The sequence below is a fragment of the Aulostomus chinensis genome, chromosome 9 (assembly GCF_037954235.1).
Source record: "Aulostomus chinensis isolate RoL2024-O1b breed Wild chromosome 9, RoL_Achi_v1.0, whole genome shotgun sequence".
In the NCBI taxonomy this organism is placed as follows: Eukaryota; Metazoa; Chordata; class Actinopteri; order Syngnathiformes; family Aulostomidae; genus Aulostomus; species Aulostomus chinensis.
In genome coordinates, this window is record NC_141328.1 from 3,826,197 (window position 1) to 3,843,856 (window position 17,660).

Consider the following 17,660-nt stretch of genomic DNA (forward strand, 5'->3'; position numbering starts at 1 on the left):
TCTCCTAGCCAGAAAAGAACAACACACTAACCCAACCGAAGATGGATATAAACAAATACGGGCGGCACGGTGGTGCAGTGGTCCTCACTGTGGCCCCCAGCAAGAAGGTTCCAGGTTTGAGCCCCGGCTGGAGCACAGGGTCTTTCTGGGTGAGTCTGCATGTTCTCCCTGTTCCTGCGTGGGTTCTCTCTGGTACTCCAGCTTCCTCCAAAGTCCAAAGACATCAAGAGGGACCAGGTTAATCCAGACTCTAAATTGACCGTAGGCGTGGCTGGGAGAGCCAATGGTTGTCTGTCTCTATGTGTTGGCCCTGCCATGGACTGGTGACCTGTCCAGGGTGAACCCCCCCCCCCCCCCCCCTTAACAGGATAACTGGTAGAAAATGGATGAACGGATGAACAAATACCATCAACAGGTGAGCGAGTGACCTCTAAGATTTCCCTGCAGCTACACAGTCCGATGTGTGTCCTTAAGCAACTCAACATAACTTCATAAAACAGTAAGTGACGCAGGTGGAGGTTGGTTGGTTGGTTATACATCATTGATGAACAGTATCACTGACTCGCATTAATGAGACAACTTTACCATTAAATAATTAAATCTGCATTTAAATATGCTTTTATTCTGAAGTATGAACCTGCAACGGTGCACTTCAACACGGTGAAGCAGAGCTAATTGCTATGTGTTGACTTGTGCCGGCAGCAGGTCCTTGACGTGATGAGCTCAGAGTGGTCGGACACCATCAGCATGTTGAGAACACTCGGACCGCTTGTTCAACTTCAGCTGATTGCAGCCATCAAAGCTGACCGTGTCGGAGACATTTCTCTGTTACATCTTTTCTGCTCATCATGTTCTCCCAATTCAATGTACTGGGACGATGTATAGACTTTTCTTGGATATTTCTTTGACGTGAATCCACACAGGGCAGGATTATTTTTGATTCATAAGATGGTAAACAGCTGTGATAGGGAAGAAGAGGTGGGACTGAAACAAAACAAACAAACAAACAAACAAACAAAGACAGGCTCAAACAAACAAGGTCTTTGACTTTTGCCTCTGGTAGAAATTTAAATATTTGAAGTGAGAATCAATCAAATGAATCAGCTGAGCTCAGAACTCAACCACCTGATGCCTGAGTCAAGCTGCACCCTGTTATAATGGCAGTTAAACATAATGTGAAAGAACAAGCCAGGGGACTCTGTATACTTCACAATATACATTCTTTATACTTTAACAATTCTCAGCAAAAGCAGATTAAGATAAAAGCGTTTCACCCTGAATTAATGACTGCAGCTGCAGGAACTGTGGTGTCGCCTCAGTTGGTGAATGGCGGTTAGTAAATGTTGCTCTCGGCGAGGCTGTTCACGTCGTCGTGTGTAATTCCGTGATCAACACATTTAGGGAAAGTTACTGCCTTCCCATCCTCCCCAGAACCAGATGAGAGGATGGATGTCCTTCCCTCCACCCTGTGTTCACCAGAGAGCTGACAGCCACCAAGACAGTCAATTAGCTTAGCACAATGAATGGGAGTGGATGGGAAATGTTAGCATACCTCGGTCAAGTTATTACCTTTTATCTTCATATTTCCTGTAAGAGTGAACACTGAACATGATGAGAAGAGAAAAAAAAAATGAAATGAACAAATGACCTGGAGCAGTAAACACCAGTTAAGGAAATAAGACTTTACAAGCGTAATAAGATGGGTATGCGAGATCTACTGACATCTAGTGGTGAAGCTGCGGACTCCCTTTCCAAGGAGAGTAGCGGAACTCACATTAGCCGGTACACTGCTACGTGAAAGATCCGAAATGTTTCAAACTTTGGCTTCTCAAAGGTCTCCAAACAAACAAATACAACTAGCCAGAAATAAATCATTCAGAATCAGAAATAACTTTGTTAGGCTACAACTGGATAGCCGACGGTCAAGACAGAGCGACTGACAGCCAGAGTCTGGGCGGTGTACCACTGGAAGAGGCAGTAGATGGCATCACACAGTGTAGTGCAAAAACTCCACATCCTCTGACTGTCCTCTTGGTGTCTGTGGAGCCGTCTGTAGTGGTCAGGGGCTCGGCTGAAGAGGACGGTTACAGCTCCCTGTGGTTCGGGCCCTTCTGAAATATTGCTTCTGCACTTGTTCGCCGGTTGCGTACTTTCAGGTTCTGGCCAGCTTGCCAGGCACCGCGGTTGGTTTACTACTGTGAGCAGCTCCCCGCTCTGCCCGTAGCTGTGTGTCACTGTGTGATAACTAGGAACGAGATTATTAGGGGGCCGCTCTCCCACAGGTTACTGTTTTTGGATTTTCCTTCAGTCTCGATTAGCCTCAAGAGAATTTCCTTTCATGGCTCATTCTGGTTAGATAGCTAGAGCTCTCGTGTTGAGAGCTCTCTCTTTCGGTTGAATTAGTTTTTTTGTTTTTTTTATTTGAGCAACACCCACAGGCCCATTCTTCCTTTAAGGTTTGCCTAATTTTTCTGCTTACACCCGCTTTGCTATTAATAAACACAATTTTCCACCAAATGCATCCAGCTTGTGTTGCTTCCATTTCCTCCAAAGAGGAGGGTTTGCAACAAGGACCTGCTGACTCCATCGATATAAAGCACTCATTCTAAGCAAATGAAAGCAGATTTGCAGTTCCAGGCGATCAAACACTGCTATGATTATTCTTTTCTTGCCTCTTTTAGATTTTAGAACCACCAGTCAGAGATCCGCTGACAGATAATAACAGTTTTTTGATATGCCAAAAAAAAAGAAAGAAAAGAAAAGGGCCAAGCCCCCTTACCCCCCTTACCTTATGGGAAGCTCAATGCACCCTCGCAGCCGCGTTGTTTGAGGAATGTAAGACCACCAAGATTTAACGGCCCGGCTGCAAAATGTTTGAGCTGAATTTATCTGCATTTGATCTCCTGCAATATCTGCCTGTGGCAACTAAACCAATTTTAGGGAATGATTCAGAAAGTCAACAGTGATTTAAAGCACAGTTTTTTTTTCCCGTTTTTTTTTTTTTAACCTTATTATCATCCCAATCTTTATCCAACCTTTATCAAAGTGCTTTTGCTGGACTAAACTGGAGACGCCAACCCTGGAATCCGTTGTTCAGCTTGCACTTTACATGATCATTATCTCCCTGCTCTGTCGTCCGTCTGGTAGAACAACAAAACGCGTCCGTCACTTGAAAGAACTGCTGGCTGTAAATTCAGCCGGCGTCCCGGCCTTCCTGCAGAAGGTAATTGGCAAAACAAAAGCAGGAAATAAATGTAATTTGGAGGGGACAGCTTGTTTGTATTCATTAGAATGATGAGGTTTTAGAGTGAAGGAACCTGCAAGAGAAATCCCTGCTTGTTTTGGATAATCACACTTATTAAATCTTGTTGGCTGATGCGGTAATCATCTGATGCTTACCTGCTTTAACATCATTCCGGATGATTTAAATGCGGTTCATTAATATCCATAACGGCCTGCATGAACACACTTGTCGTGGATGAAGAGGGAGGAGAAATATTCTACCTACACCTGCTACACGGAGCACAGCAGCACCTGTGTGAACGTGGGTTTTAGAACATTTAAACCGTACAACAGAACATCTGAAAACCCTCACTTCAATGTGCAAAAGATGGTCCAATTTAAATGAAAGAATTCTTTAGATTTCAATAACACATTACTCATTCTGATGTGCCTGGCAATTACTTATGCTTACTTGAAAGCTCAAAGTGCCACTTAATCATTATAAAATCTTTGAAAAGTAAGTAAAAAGCAAGAATATGTGGATTGCTGTGACATTTCTTAACTTCAGCAATTAATGTCCCCCCAAGTAGAATTCAATCAAGGGAAAAGAACTAAAGCGGCACAGCTCAAGTCATCGGATCCATGCCGCGCAAAAACACTTTTGTTTTTCAAACCACCTGATTTGACTCATCTGGCGCATTCACGTCTGCTTTGTCGAGAACGGCACAGAAAACCCTTTTTTTTCTTTTTGGGGAAATGTGTTTAGTCGTTGATTTGTATTTATTTGTCAGTCACAAGGGAAAACTCAATGCCTCATTACGAGTGTTCAGTAGAGACGCGCCGCCAGTGTCCCGTCTTAGAAGTTCTGCTCCTGCTCCATTTGATCAGAGCCGCGATGATGCTCATCTGTCTGGTGGCGTGCAGATGCTACCTTCTGGGTGCTGCCACACATAAACATAATTACTGGTTTGTTAAGGTCCATTGTGATTGGAATTCCCTCCAGTTTGGGGTTAATTGAATATGAAGATATTGTAGACACCGTGCACATTTTCAATCAGTCAAAACAGGATGAATCTGTTGTGTCTTATTCGTGGAAACACTGACTAGAGTTCAAACTTAAGAGAGGGCGATTCCCTCGGCAGAGACTCGGTGTGGAGCTCATGACTGTGCGGTAAAACATGAATATTGAAAAGACATTTTCCCTATAAGGCCACATTAAACTGGGTATGTAAAATTAATGATTTAAGATTTATGTCACTATGGATCCCCTTTGATCGAAGGGCATGTTTTATTAAAGACGACCCAAATCATGTTTAACACTGCTGAAGCTGTAAAAGAGGGAGATTTTCTGACCACATGAACTTATGTGTCATACACTTCGATCAAAATACATTTCAGAGAACCACACTTGTGAAGGAAATACACAAAACTTAAAAAAAAAATACTCTTCATCCATCCATTTTCCACTGCTTATCCTGTTCAGGGTGGAGCCTATCCCAGCAGCCTTCCCCCTGGACAGGTCACCAGTCCATGGCAGGGCCAACACATAGAGACAGACAACCATTGGCTCTCCCAGCCACGCCTACGGTCAATTTAGAGTCTGGATTAACCTGGTCCCTCTTGATGTCTTTGGACTGTGGAGGAAGCTGGAGTACCAGAGAGAACCCAGCAGGAACAGGGAGAACATGCAGACTCACCCAGAAAGACCACGTGCTCCAGCCGGGGCTCCACCCACAACCTTCTTGCTGGGGGTGCCACAGTGAGGACCACTGCTCCACCGTGCCGGCAAAAATAATAATATGAACCTCAATTTAGCGGAGTTATTTTGGCCATTGGTAAGCACACACACACACACACACACACACACACACACACACACACACACACACACACACACACACACACACACACACACCTTCTCCCATTATTAACGTTGATGTAACATTGTTTGGTAAGTTTAGAATCCTGACACAGAAATAGTGATGAAAATGAGAATCAGCACTGCTACTTTTGCTCCTGGCTGAACAAGCACGTAATGAATGACCATCACCAAATTTTGCAACTCCACCAAAATCGCTTTACTCTGCACGCTACCACAATTTTGCCTTAAGTTAAAAAACAAAAACAAAAAAAAAAACAGTTGCGATGAAAACAAAGACCTTTGCTTCACACAGATGGAACTGGAAGGTGGTTGTGTGCCGCTTCGCGGTGAGTCACCCAGGAGGAAAAAAAGAGAGAAGAACGTGGCTACAGCAGTGGATTAGGGTGGTGCCATTTGCACGTTCAGCCTGTTAGCAGAGGTGTTCACTACCAACAACCGGAGTTTTCGAGATGCAGTAACAACATTGACAACTCTTCATCACCATCCTCATTCTCTCTCAAGTGAGTCAAAGCAAACTCAAGATTCATTCTACTTTCAGAGTGAAGCTTTGCCCACTTACTCCACCCGCGTTTCCTCAAATACAAGAGGGTAATCAAAAAAATCGGCGAGGGAAAACCAGAGGGCCCTCAGAGAGAGTGCACACCTCCACCACGGAGATATGACAGAATTAGATCTGGATCTAAATCAGATGAATAGTTTCTCAATCTAAGGCCTATCCTCCGACCAAATCTCATCAAAATCAATCCACAACTTTTTCAGACGGACAAAAATTAGCAAAAAAAAAACAACAGGAGAGGGAGGAAGTGCCAGCGACTACCCATTTATTTCGGCCGTCTCTCGCGGTCCTTCAGGGTGTCTGGAGACATCTGGTCCTGCTGTTATTGGCTACAACAAACCCACGGTCCAAAGATGAAATGTCCCAAACAAAAAAAGACAATGCAGACAGAGGACAGGGGCGCTGCGCCACACCCGGTGATGAGAGGGACTCTACCCGTCTGAGTCTTCCCACCGTAACGCTTAGATTTATTTAGCAGTAAAATAGCCCCCAGGGAAAATGGATGAATTGCACTTCATGGTTTTTGATCACCTGTATCTTGGAGGCCATCAATTTTCATGGCAAGAAAATAAACACAACAAACGACCACTTACAGCGACGGGGCTGATTCACAAGCAGTGTTGGGCTTGTTATTTAAATGCAATTTTTTAACTCATTTCTCCTTCAACAAATAACTCATAATAGTACTTTTCCTTTACGCCTCCCAAATCATCTTTACTGCTTCCGTCACCCTCTAAATTTTCACGAGTCTCTGCGTGATAATCCCCGTTAAACGCAGCCAGAGCTTCAAACTAGCAGTCCGTCTGTACATGTAAACTGCGGGCTGGATGAAAGCACACCTGACTCACCAGGAGCTCATCGGCGTTGCTCACCATGGAAGTCTTGGCACCATCTGCACACAATTCACTTTTGACAATCATGTTTTTTTTTTTCCCCCACGTGTTTCCTCCCAACAAAACCCAAAGTAATGGGCCAGTTTCCATGGTGACAAATTTAAATATGAATGTCTTTTATCAGTTGCAGTTATATTTTAAGGGGTTAGGAATTCTAAATCGTTATAAAAACACATTACCGGGGGAAAAGTCTGACATGAAAGTGTATGATGCAATCCTCATTCATGAAAATTTATGGAATAAATAAAATCATATACGCCACGAGACATGTAACCCTCAATTTAGTCTTACAGACCAGCAGCAAAGCCTGATGGCTATTTACAACACCTTGCTCCATACATGAACTGAATGCTTCTTGTAAAAAAACGTATTTGCGAGCCGTTTCTGGAGGTCCACAGCACATGCATGCAGGTGCAAGTAGCTTCGAAATGCCCATCAGGAATTGCCATCCGTCTGTAAGACTAAACTGAGGGCCAAAACAGTGTGTAAGAACTCATTTGTCCAAAAGAACATTTCATGAATGAGGTCTGCTGCTCGCAGGGAGTCGCTAACATCTACTTCCCAAAGTTTTTATTACTTCCTGGTGTTCACCTCGCATATGTTTAATGGAGGGTGGGGGGGGGGATCAGGTTTAATTTTGGACCCAATTCCGCAAACCTTTGTCGAGATGCTCAGCAGCCATGTCACAACAATTAAATCCTGGGTTTGGGAGGATTTATTCATCACACCAGTGGCTTCCCCACATGAGCACTTCTCTCCATTCACGAGGGCACCTCAATCTAAAATGCCCTTTGGGAGGCTATCTGTGGTGTCGCCTGAGTGACTCCTAAAAAAAAGTTAATATCCATTAGTAATTTGGGGAATAAGTTGGCTGTGTCAATGACTCACCTGCTGAAAGTTAGAGTAACCTTGCTGTTGGCATGTACTGAATTAAAAGTAAACAAATTCGATGTTTGATCGAGAACTAAACTCTCTGGGCCGCAGCATCTCATTTCTCATTGTGTCAGACTGCACAGAAAACACGACACACACCCTCCTCTAAAAGTCTCGGCAGGTATATTTGTCTAACTTCTACTCAGAACAATCTCATTACACTTCAAATAACTATTTTTGGGGGGAAACCTGCTTACTGGCCATCCTCCCCAGATCTGGGAAAGACGATAAGATACCCTGTGCAGCAGTATGTGATCTGGGACAGCACTGCACCCCCAAAACTGGCGGACTGCCCGATTGAGTACATAGTAGTTTGAAAATGTTAAGTATGCAGTATGGAAGTATGCGATTTGGGACACACCATACCTTTTGGTCAGCAACTGAGTTGACTATTTGTTATTTCGCCCAACACTAGTTATAGTAGCGCAGGCTGTGACAGCGGTATGCTAACCTGCCCATCCACTACTATTCATTGTGCTAAGCTATCAAGCGGTCAGCAGGTCTGTCTATCGTCTTGTCTAGCTCCGGGGAGACTTGCAAACAAAAAGGTATTTCCCCAAAAAAAGTTCATCATCCAACGCATCTAAGTGGGATTAAAAAAAAAAAAAAAACCAATAACAAAAAAAACTTGCCAAGATTTGATTTTTTTCATTTACGTGTTCTTGGCAGGACTTTGTTTTTTTGCAGTGCACCCACCGCGTCCCCGGCAGCAGTGTAGCGAGGCAGCGCGATCGACTGGAGGACCTGGGTTTTCCCCCGCACGATTAGCATTCATCCACCCAGCTGGAGTGTCCTTCAGCAACACACTGCAGCCTGAACCTCTCTGCAAGACGGGAGGAGAGACTTTCCCCACTGGAACTGATCACATTGGCACATCATTATTTCGATAATCAGCTGGTCACGTGGGATTTGACTCACACAAATCAAAACACAATGTCAACAGCACTTGGACTAATTCATGGTGAAGACTCGGATTTCACAGCGGTATTATCTTGTAGCACGGGAGCTGAAAATAGCATGGAAGCTTTCACGTTGTGGCCAATCTTATAGTGCTTTTGATATACTGTCTGAATGATACGGTTATGTTGATCACGGTCTTGCTGAGATATCATCAGATGCACAGTGAAAGAAATGTATACAATGCACTTAATACGGAACAGAGGAGGAGAATGAAAGAGGAGGCCCAGGAAGGTCTGGTGGTCTGTTATTTACCGCAAGTGTTGAGAGTTCATTTCCTTGTGTCTCTCCTCACAGATTTCTGGATAAGGGTGTCGGTTTCCCCCTCGTTGCTACAGAGGTTCTTTATGTCACGTCGCTGTCATAACTGAGCACTGATTGAGATCGTTTCAAACAGCTGAAGTGCTTCCAGGAGCTTCTTTTATTATATCTCACCGAGTGCGTTTCTCCTCATAAATATCGGCTGCCTCAAAATGGATTTGTTTTGCAACAACGCCTTAGCGACATGATGAACCTTTGAGATTGTATTTGAGATATATTTGTATTATATTGTTCTCACTAAACCACTGTAGACCTTAATTTTGGTCTAAATTTAATATTGAGGACATTTTTTTCCCCCCCATCCAAGCGAAGGAGCCTGATATTATCAACTAATCCTTGATAAAAATAAAAATAAAAAATCCTGAGGAACGGCATGAAACATAAACATTACATAGTCTGGTAAAGTTTTGCCAGTTTATGAGTCACAGAAAGCATCAGTCAGACATACAGAGCAAATTTAGGATTCCAGGACGCTTCTGTGTCTGGGTTTGACCCTAACGAGGTGATGTGACTGATGATACTCCTCACATGCTGCTTGTTTTGGTCTCATCAGCTTTTTCCTCAGTCGTGAATCTGTCAATGGGATGAGAGTAACAGCACAGGGAGCCCGCTGCGTCCGGATTACAAAAACCTGCAATAGATGGGAACTTTCCGGCAACTTGGCAGGAATCACAATGTCTACCAACAATTATGTCTCCTGAGAAGCGAAGCAGGAGGACGTGCTTATTTGGAGGGTCTCGGCAAGGCTAAACCCCGAGATGGCACACAAGGAGATCTGAGGCAGGCTGCTCTGTCTCAATGCAGCGGAATTAAAATAAATATAGTAAATATCCATCCGCCTGTGTTCTTTGGTAGCTGCTGGGATACAGAATCTCGTCTCCGGCTAATAATCGGTGGGTGAAGCCTCAAGGCGTACCTTGCTAGAGTCTAGTGATATTGATGTGCTGCACCAAATGTACAGTGGGACACAGACAAGAGACGGTGCCAGCAAATGAAGAATGAAGGGTTATCTAGTGTGTGTGCGTGTGTGCGTGTGTGTGTGAGAGAGACAGTGTTGACAGTGTGTGTGTGTGTGTGTGTGTGTGTGTGAGAGAGAGAGAGACAGTGTTGACAGTGTGTGTGTGTGAGAGAGAGAGAGACAGTGTTGACAGTGTGTGTGTGGGTGGGCTGACGGACGAGCTTTCACCTCGTTGGAGAGGAATCTGAATTCACTGTTTCAAAGTACAAGTACTTCAGGTATCTGTGCTTTACCTGAGCAGTTATTTTTCTACATTTTTCACTTTCACATACATATTAAAACACATGTCTGTGATTTCTACCCGCTAACGTTTTCCATGCGGTCTAATTTCTTTCGAGCAGAATTACTGACTGCTTTCGTTTTGTATCATTAGGCTCCTTCTTGTTATCCGCTGACCACGTGTACATTAATTATTTGCAGGGAATCAAAAACCCTGGTGCGCCAGATTTAGCCGCTAACTCGCTTCCATCCCTAGTTATTGAACACAACAACACAAAACTAAATACGCAATACAAATACAAAACAAAATTAAAAAAAAAAAGACAAAATACCTCATTTAAAGTATTTCTTTAAAAAAGGGAACACAATTTTGTGCATTCAAAGCATCTGGTGCAGAGCAGACGATAAATGCTGCTACTTGGGTTAATATACGGGACTGCTTCACCTGCAGACTCAAGCCCAAGAGTCACTGTAAGTCTCAAGCCGGCACATACGCTGTTCATGAACATGAGCCCCACCTGCGCCAAAAGGGGCTGAACTATTGTAACTAGGCTCAGCCTGGCCTAACCATGGTCTTCGGTCAATGGCGTTATGATGAAGTGCTTTTCAAGGGCGCATCAATCAGGCGAGCAGATGTGCAGCACTGCAATGCAAAGGTTCTGCTGATGACCGATAAAGTGGAAACTCATGTTAACGTGAAAGATTACATTCATTTTTTGTAACCCGGAAGTCGTCCTTACAGGCGGTGGCTTTTAAATCGTCAACTTATCTTTTATCTTTTTGGTTTCTCGGACACAAAACGGGAAATTAAGACAACGCTTACAAAACATTTCCCCCCCCCCCAAAAAAGCACCCGTTTCCACAACCAACCATCAGCCAAATTTGGACAATAAAAATAGGCATGGATACCAGCCTGGGCTTTCACAGCGGGTGGATCCCTACTCTTTGTTAGCTGTATCGAATCACCTCATCCATTTGCTGCTCCAACAGTTCCAAAGTAGCAGGAAAATAAGGCAGAATTAAGTAGTGAGCACATTCAAAGAGAGCATCAATGAGGCGTGAATGAATGTGGCTCTTTGCTATCAAGAATAATGATTAAGACCTTGATGTGATTGTGTCGTTTAATCGCCTTACAAGTGTTTTTTATTAGCGTATAGCCCTCTAAGTGGGGGTGGTAATCTCTGAGGTCTTGAATCGAGAACAATCTGTCTCCTCACAAGCATATTCAAGTCTCCCAAGGTCCATCGCTGCCTATTGGTATTATTAGTTTTGGCATAAAAAAAAAAAAACTCATTTAGAAATCAGAGTCAGATAATTAAAAATCCAACTAAACCTGTTCCCGCAGGAGCGAATGCAGCGGATGCCTCAGCTGCTGCAAGCCCAGCCAGCGAGCACGCTGACGGGATGCATTTCATTTCCTATGACGCAGACCTTGCGAAAGCCTCGTTAATCCGTCCGTCACGCCGGCCTCAGACCCTGCTTCCTACTTTCTGTGCATTTTCTGTGTTTTATCATCTTAAAACATTTAATGAGGCCGTCCCAACACCAAAGACCGTGTCTGGTGTCAGCTCGAGTGATGGGTTCTATCATTGTACATGGGTCTCTGCACAAACTACTGTCTGAATAACTCATGAAGCCTTGACTGCATAGAGAAGAGACACAGGTCGGAGCAGCAGCACCAGAGCATTATTTGGGTGGTGTATAGCAGTATGAGTCAACTCTTGCTCTATTGTTTGAACAGGTGGATTAAATATACAGTATAAAAGTACATGTCAGTACGTTGTACTGAGCACTTGGGTCCTTTCCACAACAGTTTTGGCTTCTGAAAGCAGGAGAAACGCATCTGTCAACATAATGGCTCAATCCTCTGTTGCATTCATTGTTTTGTTTTGTTTTTTTAAATCCCAGCAGTAAATTAGCATATTCAAAACTGGAAGGTCCAGCTTCCCAGAACTTCTCTACAATTATTAATCATTTGATCTAAACTGGAATACGGCCATGTGCAATATCAAAATACCACAAGGGGCGATATCTATTAAAGTAAAAAAAACCTTGGTGTAGTGTCTTGGTGCTCCAAATGTCCCACCCTGAAGGTAGGACTACACTGACATGAGAAAATATCTTTGTTTGGTGCGGAGCCCTGCAAAAACGCGAACAAAACAAAATAATCACAAAATCATTACATTTTTTTTAAATGTCAAATGTGTATGATGACACGCGTTTGGTTCTCCTTTCTTTTAATTGGGAATTGCAATACTAGTCAAAATAATTTCAGTTGGTTCAGGTAGGTTTGATCTTCATTACTTATCCATAAATCGAAAATCAATAATAATATTAATATTAATTCCCACAGTGCTTTTTCTTACTTTGACAAGTCCGAATCTTGGCCATGAAAAGGATCTGTTGGTTGATTATTTCGGACGTAATGCGCGCGAAGATTCAACAGAATGCAGGAAACGTCTGCAGAATAAAGCATTTCCCGGGGAAGTGCATTAGCGAGATGTTCCCAGTCTGACTGATAATCCCAGTCCAACCCAGCCTGTAATCTGCCATTAAAGCTGCTGGTGCTAAAATGTTTGAGGGGTACTTTAGGTGGATTCTATTTGATCCGAGCAGGTATGTCTTTGCTTTATTTGAGGAGAAATCCATGGTGGCCGTCTGAATCCAACCCAAAATCCTCCTCTGAGACACTTGAATGGTAGTGACCGACCACAACGCACGGTTTATAAATAACCAGCAGCTTTGCAAGCTTGTCCAAACATTAATACCTCGGAGAAATAGCATCATGAAAAATGCGAGTTGTTTCTCTGTCTGGGCCTATTAAATCTACGATTAAGCTTGCAACAACAGCCAATACGCAGCGTCTGAACCATTTGACTCACTTTAGCGATCTCGTAACGCCGCACACTTCCCCCTGCTTTGTCTTGTTGCTTTATATAGTGACGCCTGAGAGAGGAGAACATAAAGCCTTCCAACAGCCAGCCTACAGTACAACAATTATTAGGATCCAACTGTGCCCTCCTCCAGCCAATCATTTACCGAACGTCAACATCTCAGGCAGCAGCAGCCTCGCTTTGACACTAAAATGGTCTTTTTGAGTCACGCCCCAGGTGCAAGACTTCTTCATACGTGTAAAAGACGTCGGCTGCAGCCTTGAAGACCCAGAAAGGTTAAAGAGAGATATCTGGAGTTATGCACACAGCTAATGAATATATAATCCATCTTGATATGACAGCTGCTGTATATGGTGTTACATAACAGATGGCGTCGAGCGCGCCATCACCACGAGATGGCCCTCGCTGTCATTTCCTTGAGGAGAAATAAAAAGTCCATAACGGTCTATTTCTCACGCTTCAAGCTCACATCTCACCAGAATGAGACAGGATCCTTTCCTCGCGTCGGTACTGTGACACGTGCCAGAGATCCTCAACTTAATCCACGACTTACTGGATGTGCATGATAAAGGCCGATCTCCAGAGTTCCTCCTTAAATAACACCAGACGGTCTAAGACATGACTCACAGCTGGATTTGAATGGTTTCTGCTAGCCATTAGCGACGGGATAATTTACCTCTAATAAATCTGTAAACCCAAACGAGATGAGGAAATTATACCAGAAATTAAACGATTTCAGAAATATATTGGCTCATGACTTACGCTTGTTAAATGTTATTAGTCAGGGACAGTATCAAAATGATTAGTGGAAGAGAAGAAAGTAGGAGAGAAAAAAAAAATAATGAAACCAAAGAAACACGAGGGGACTGTTAGTGGTCAAACATGTGACCAAGTCGTAACAGCGGCGATGGCTAAAATGGGGATTCCAGGACATTCGATTCTCGCCTTGCGGTCACTGTTGTATTTGTTGCTGATGCGTAAAACCATCCAAGAGTCAGGTGTTCATGAATGACTGAAGACAGAACTTAGTTCTACACGACAGCTCAATCATCCTAGCTTAGCTAAACGGTTAATGACGATGGAACGATCCTTGGTAGGCATCCTGACACGAATCCTGCAATCATGTCAGGAGGGGTGATGTGGGGGCTGCTCCTTCCAAGCCTTGTCAGAGGGGAGGCCCACCGTCAGACTATTAAATTACGGCAATAAATTAGTAACAATTAGAGAAATTGGTTTTTGATTACACTGGAGTAGAACAATTCCTTGAAGAGAGCGGTGTTAATTTGGAGGTAGTTAATAAAGCTCCTGTGATTTAAGTCGTGATCAGGTCCATTTCTGCCGCTCTTTTGTCGTTGTCGTCGTCGTCGTCGTTGTTGTTGTTGTCGTCCTATTTGTTCCTATCAGGTCCTCTTTTGATTTGTGGTCAGTTGTTTTTTGACCTGTGCTTCGTCCACCAGGTAGCAAGAGACATTTGCCACACTGCTGCACCGGTCATCGCTGTACCAAACTCATTTGTTCATTTTGGGGGGAAAAAAAAGAGGAACACCAACACTCGACAGATGCGACTCAGTCCAGTCCAGCCAAAACTGAAACCTGAATGTGCAACATAATGAAAAGAATGTGAATTTATTCACTTGCAAAGTCTCAGAATCAGATCTTTATTCTTATCACCAGTGTCAGAAGTGATATGTCAGCTCTTTGTGAATACAGATGTGGGTCTTTAGGGTGATGAATCGATGGAGTACACAAATGGGAATAAGTTTAGGTTTTATACCCAGAGGATCATCGTCAAATTACGGCATAAAGTATAAGAATTTAAGCCCCAGGATTGAAGTGAAGGTCTGGACTTGTTCGTTAAAGAACAGTCCACTGCCGTTGTCCAAAGTCCCAACAGAGTTATGGGGGGGCGTAGGGATGTAGTGTGGGTCTTCAGCTCTGTGCTCTCTGAAACGCTTAAACAGGGATATAAAATGAATGTCCTGTAAATACAAACAAGTAGGAAGAAAAAATTTCTTGTAATTTCAGTCACTGTCCTTAATTGTTTATCTAACAGTTCTTAAAATGGGGGGGGGGGTGGATGTATTTTCACCAAAGCAGTTCTTTTTCTAAATTGGAAGACATTAACAATGGCCGGGGAGGGATTGTTGACTTGTTTTTTTTGTAAGTGACTAATTTCCGTACAGTCCCATAAAAGTAATTTGATTACTGGCGTACTGTCCGCCTTCCTCGCTGATATTACAGACACTCACTGGAAGAGCCCCTCTGCTCATTCTTCAAAAACAATGCAGGATTCTTTTAAGTGCGTCGTAAGAGGATCACAACCGCTTCACTCCGGTTTATTGGAATGCGGCGACTGTGGGTAACTCAGCACCCAGCCTGCGATGTATAAAAATGGATTGTCCCATATCGCTCCTAATTACAACAGCTGTGATCAATTTCTCGCATCGTTGTTGTTGTGTCCAATTACTTCCTTGACCAAATCCCCACAGCCCCGTTTCACCAGAGCTGGAGCTCAGCAAACAAGAGGCTGCTTAATACTGTCTGGAACATTTATCCCGCATGTAGAAATACAGCGTGGTGTAAACATATTTAATAGCAGCTCATTAGCCATTTCATTTATCCCCATTTATCCCTGTAATGTGACTTCCGATCTTGAATGATAATCAGGCGATAATGACGCTTCCTCGTGCTGTAAACCATCATTTAAAGGTTCCAGTTAACAAATCTCCACCAGTTCTCCTACTCTGTGTATGAGTGTGCACTATGGACTCTTACAGAAAAATGTATCCATCCTTTTTTAGAACCACGGAGTGAATAATCGCACAATTATTCAGTCAAAGGAAGTGCAGATTCCGCATCATGTCAGTTTCCTCAAATGCAGCCCTGCAGGATGACAAAGCTCATTGTGTGCCAGCTCGGCGCGCCTTTGTAGCTTGTGATCTAAAATGTAAAGTAATTGGCGAGGTCTTGTTTTCTGTAGTGAACTTCAGCCACAAGTAACTTCCTGTGTTGCAACAAACGAGATGAAAGGTAAATGTCCGAGGCGAGCGGCGAGCGGCGTATGATGATGTATGATCCACACAAATCAAACGCTGGCTCTTTGACAGCCGCACACAGGCCACCGGCACCCTGACGCAATTAATCTCCATAATCTTCAGGTAGTCAATGCCGATGCTAAATTAGAACGAGACGGAGCTGTTGACGCAAGGTGTTGTTTGTCACGTTGATTACTTACTTTGAAATTGATCAGCGTTTGTCTTAAAAAGATACTTCAACCTAAAAAGTGGGTCTTGCCTTTGGAGTACTCCTAAATCGGTGTCTTGAACAGCTGAAGATGGGTTGTTGTTTTTTTTCCCCTCCCGGAAAAAAGCAAACTACAACATTTCTGGTTCAGTTCGGAGCTCAAACCCAAGTATTTGTGGATTACTGCAAATACTCCTGGATAAAGTCGATGCACTTGAGAGCCTTTAAATGGACGTTTTTGGGTTGTTTTGCTGCTGTTAGCAATCAGTCTCCATTAACTTCAAGCTAAATGTGTGTATGTATGTATATGTCTGACTCTTGCTGCGTTGTGGAGTTATAAAGAATTAATGCAGAAGGAAAAATAGCCTCTGTGAGCTCATGACACCTATTTGTGAGTACCTGAAAGGCAAAATACTCTTTTACGGGTTAAGTACAGCATCACTTCCAGATATATCAACAAACTTCATGTGGTAAAGTAGATGCCTTCAATCTGAGTCGGACTGATAACATACCCCAAGGAATACTTCATAGAGCGAATGCAGGAATGCTCAAGATAATCCCTGCCTACACACACACACACACACACACACACACACACACACACACACACACACACACACACACACACACACACACACTATCCCACCTAAAAATAGAGGACAAAGACTTGTTTTTCCTATTGGATTCCTTGAGCTCCTCTAACAGGAGTCTGCCCGTGTCATCGATCTCATGATTTAACTGGACCCCCCAGTACCTGACAACTTCATTAGGAACACCTCTGCACCGTGTGATGACATGGAGTTCAACAGTTCTGCCCAGAGAGCTCAACCACAGCCAGGCTCTCCAGAACCAGGACTGGGTCTCGTATACAGCACGGGTCCGTGGGGAAACTTGGAGAGGGTTACAGTGGGAAATGCACTCTTAGCACCGTGGTCTGTGTGACTTCCTGCTCTAAAGATTTGGTTCAAGAAGTCAAACACAAGCTCTTCAGTACCATAATGAACTCTGGACGTGCACACAAACACACAAATAAAACACACGGCATTCCCTGCGGCTGGAACCGAACAGATGAAAAGATACACACCGGTAAAATGCGTGTACGACATTTACCAATGCAAGACAATCTATTTTCGACACGAGCTTCACGAGAGAAGGAATGGTGGACGAAGAGCAAAATCCAGCACTTTGAGACACACCTGTAACACACACCCTTGAAACACACCTGTGCAAAGAAAGCCCAGGAGTACACGCCGTCAGAGCAGCTCGTCAACCAGCGAAGCAGGCATTTAAAATCCCTCCACTCACCAGTTACATCTGTCTGCTAGCCTGGAAAATCTCCTCACTTTTGCCCGTCCAAAGTTGTCGTGGTTATCCAATTGTCGTCATCTTTTTGTCGGTTAGCTGAGACCGAGGCCCGCTGGAGGCCTCCGGGGGTGGGAGCCGGACCTCGCGTCTTCTTTTCGGCGCTTTATTCCCAAATTTGTCCGTTGTTAAACTGGTTGCTGTGGGGGGACAGGGGTCA

At 43.7% G+C, this 17,660-nt stretch overlaps 1 long non-coding RNA gene across 8 annotated transcripts in view; it reads right to left on the reverse strand.

Annotated features, from left to right (window-relative positions):
- The window catches only part of LOC147255451 (uncharacterized), a 65,864-nt gene extending 48,204 nt beyond the window's left edge, over window positions 1-17,660 (reverse strand). For all 8 annotated transcript variants that reach the window (XR_015117841.1, XR_015117844.1, XR_015117843.1 and 5 more), the window contains exon 1: window positions 17,444-17,660. This is a non-coding gene — a long non-coding RNA (uncharacterized LOC147255451). The remainder of the gene's footprint in view (window positions 1-17,443) is intronic.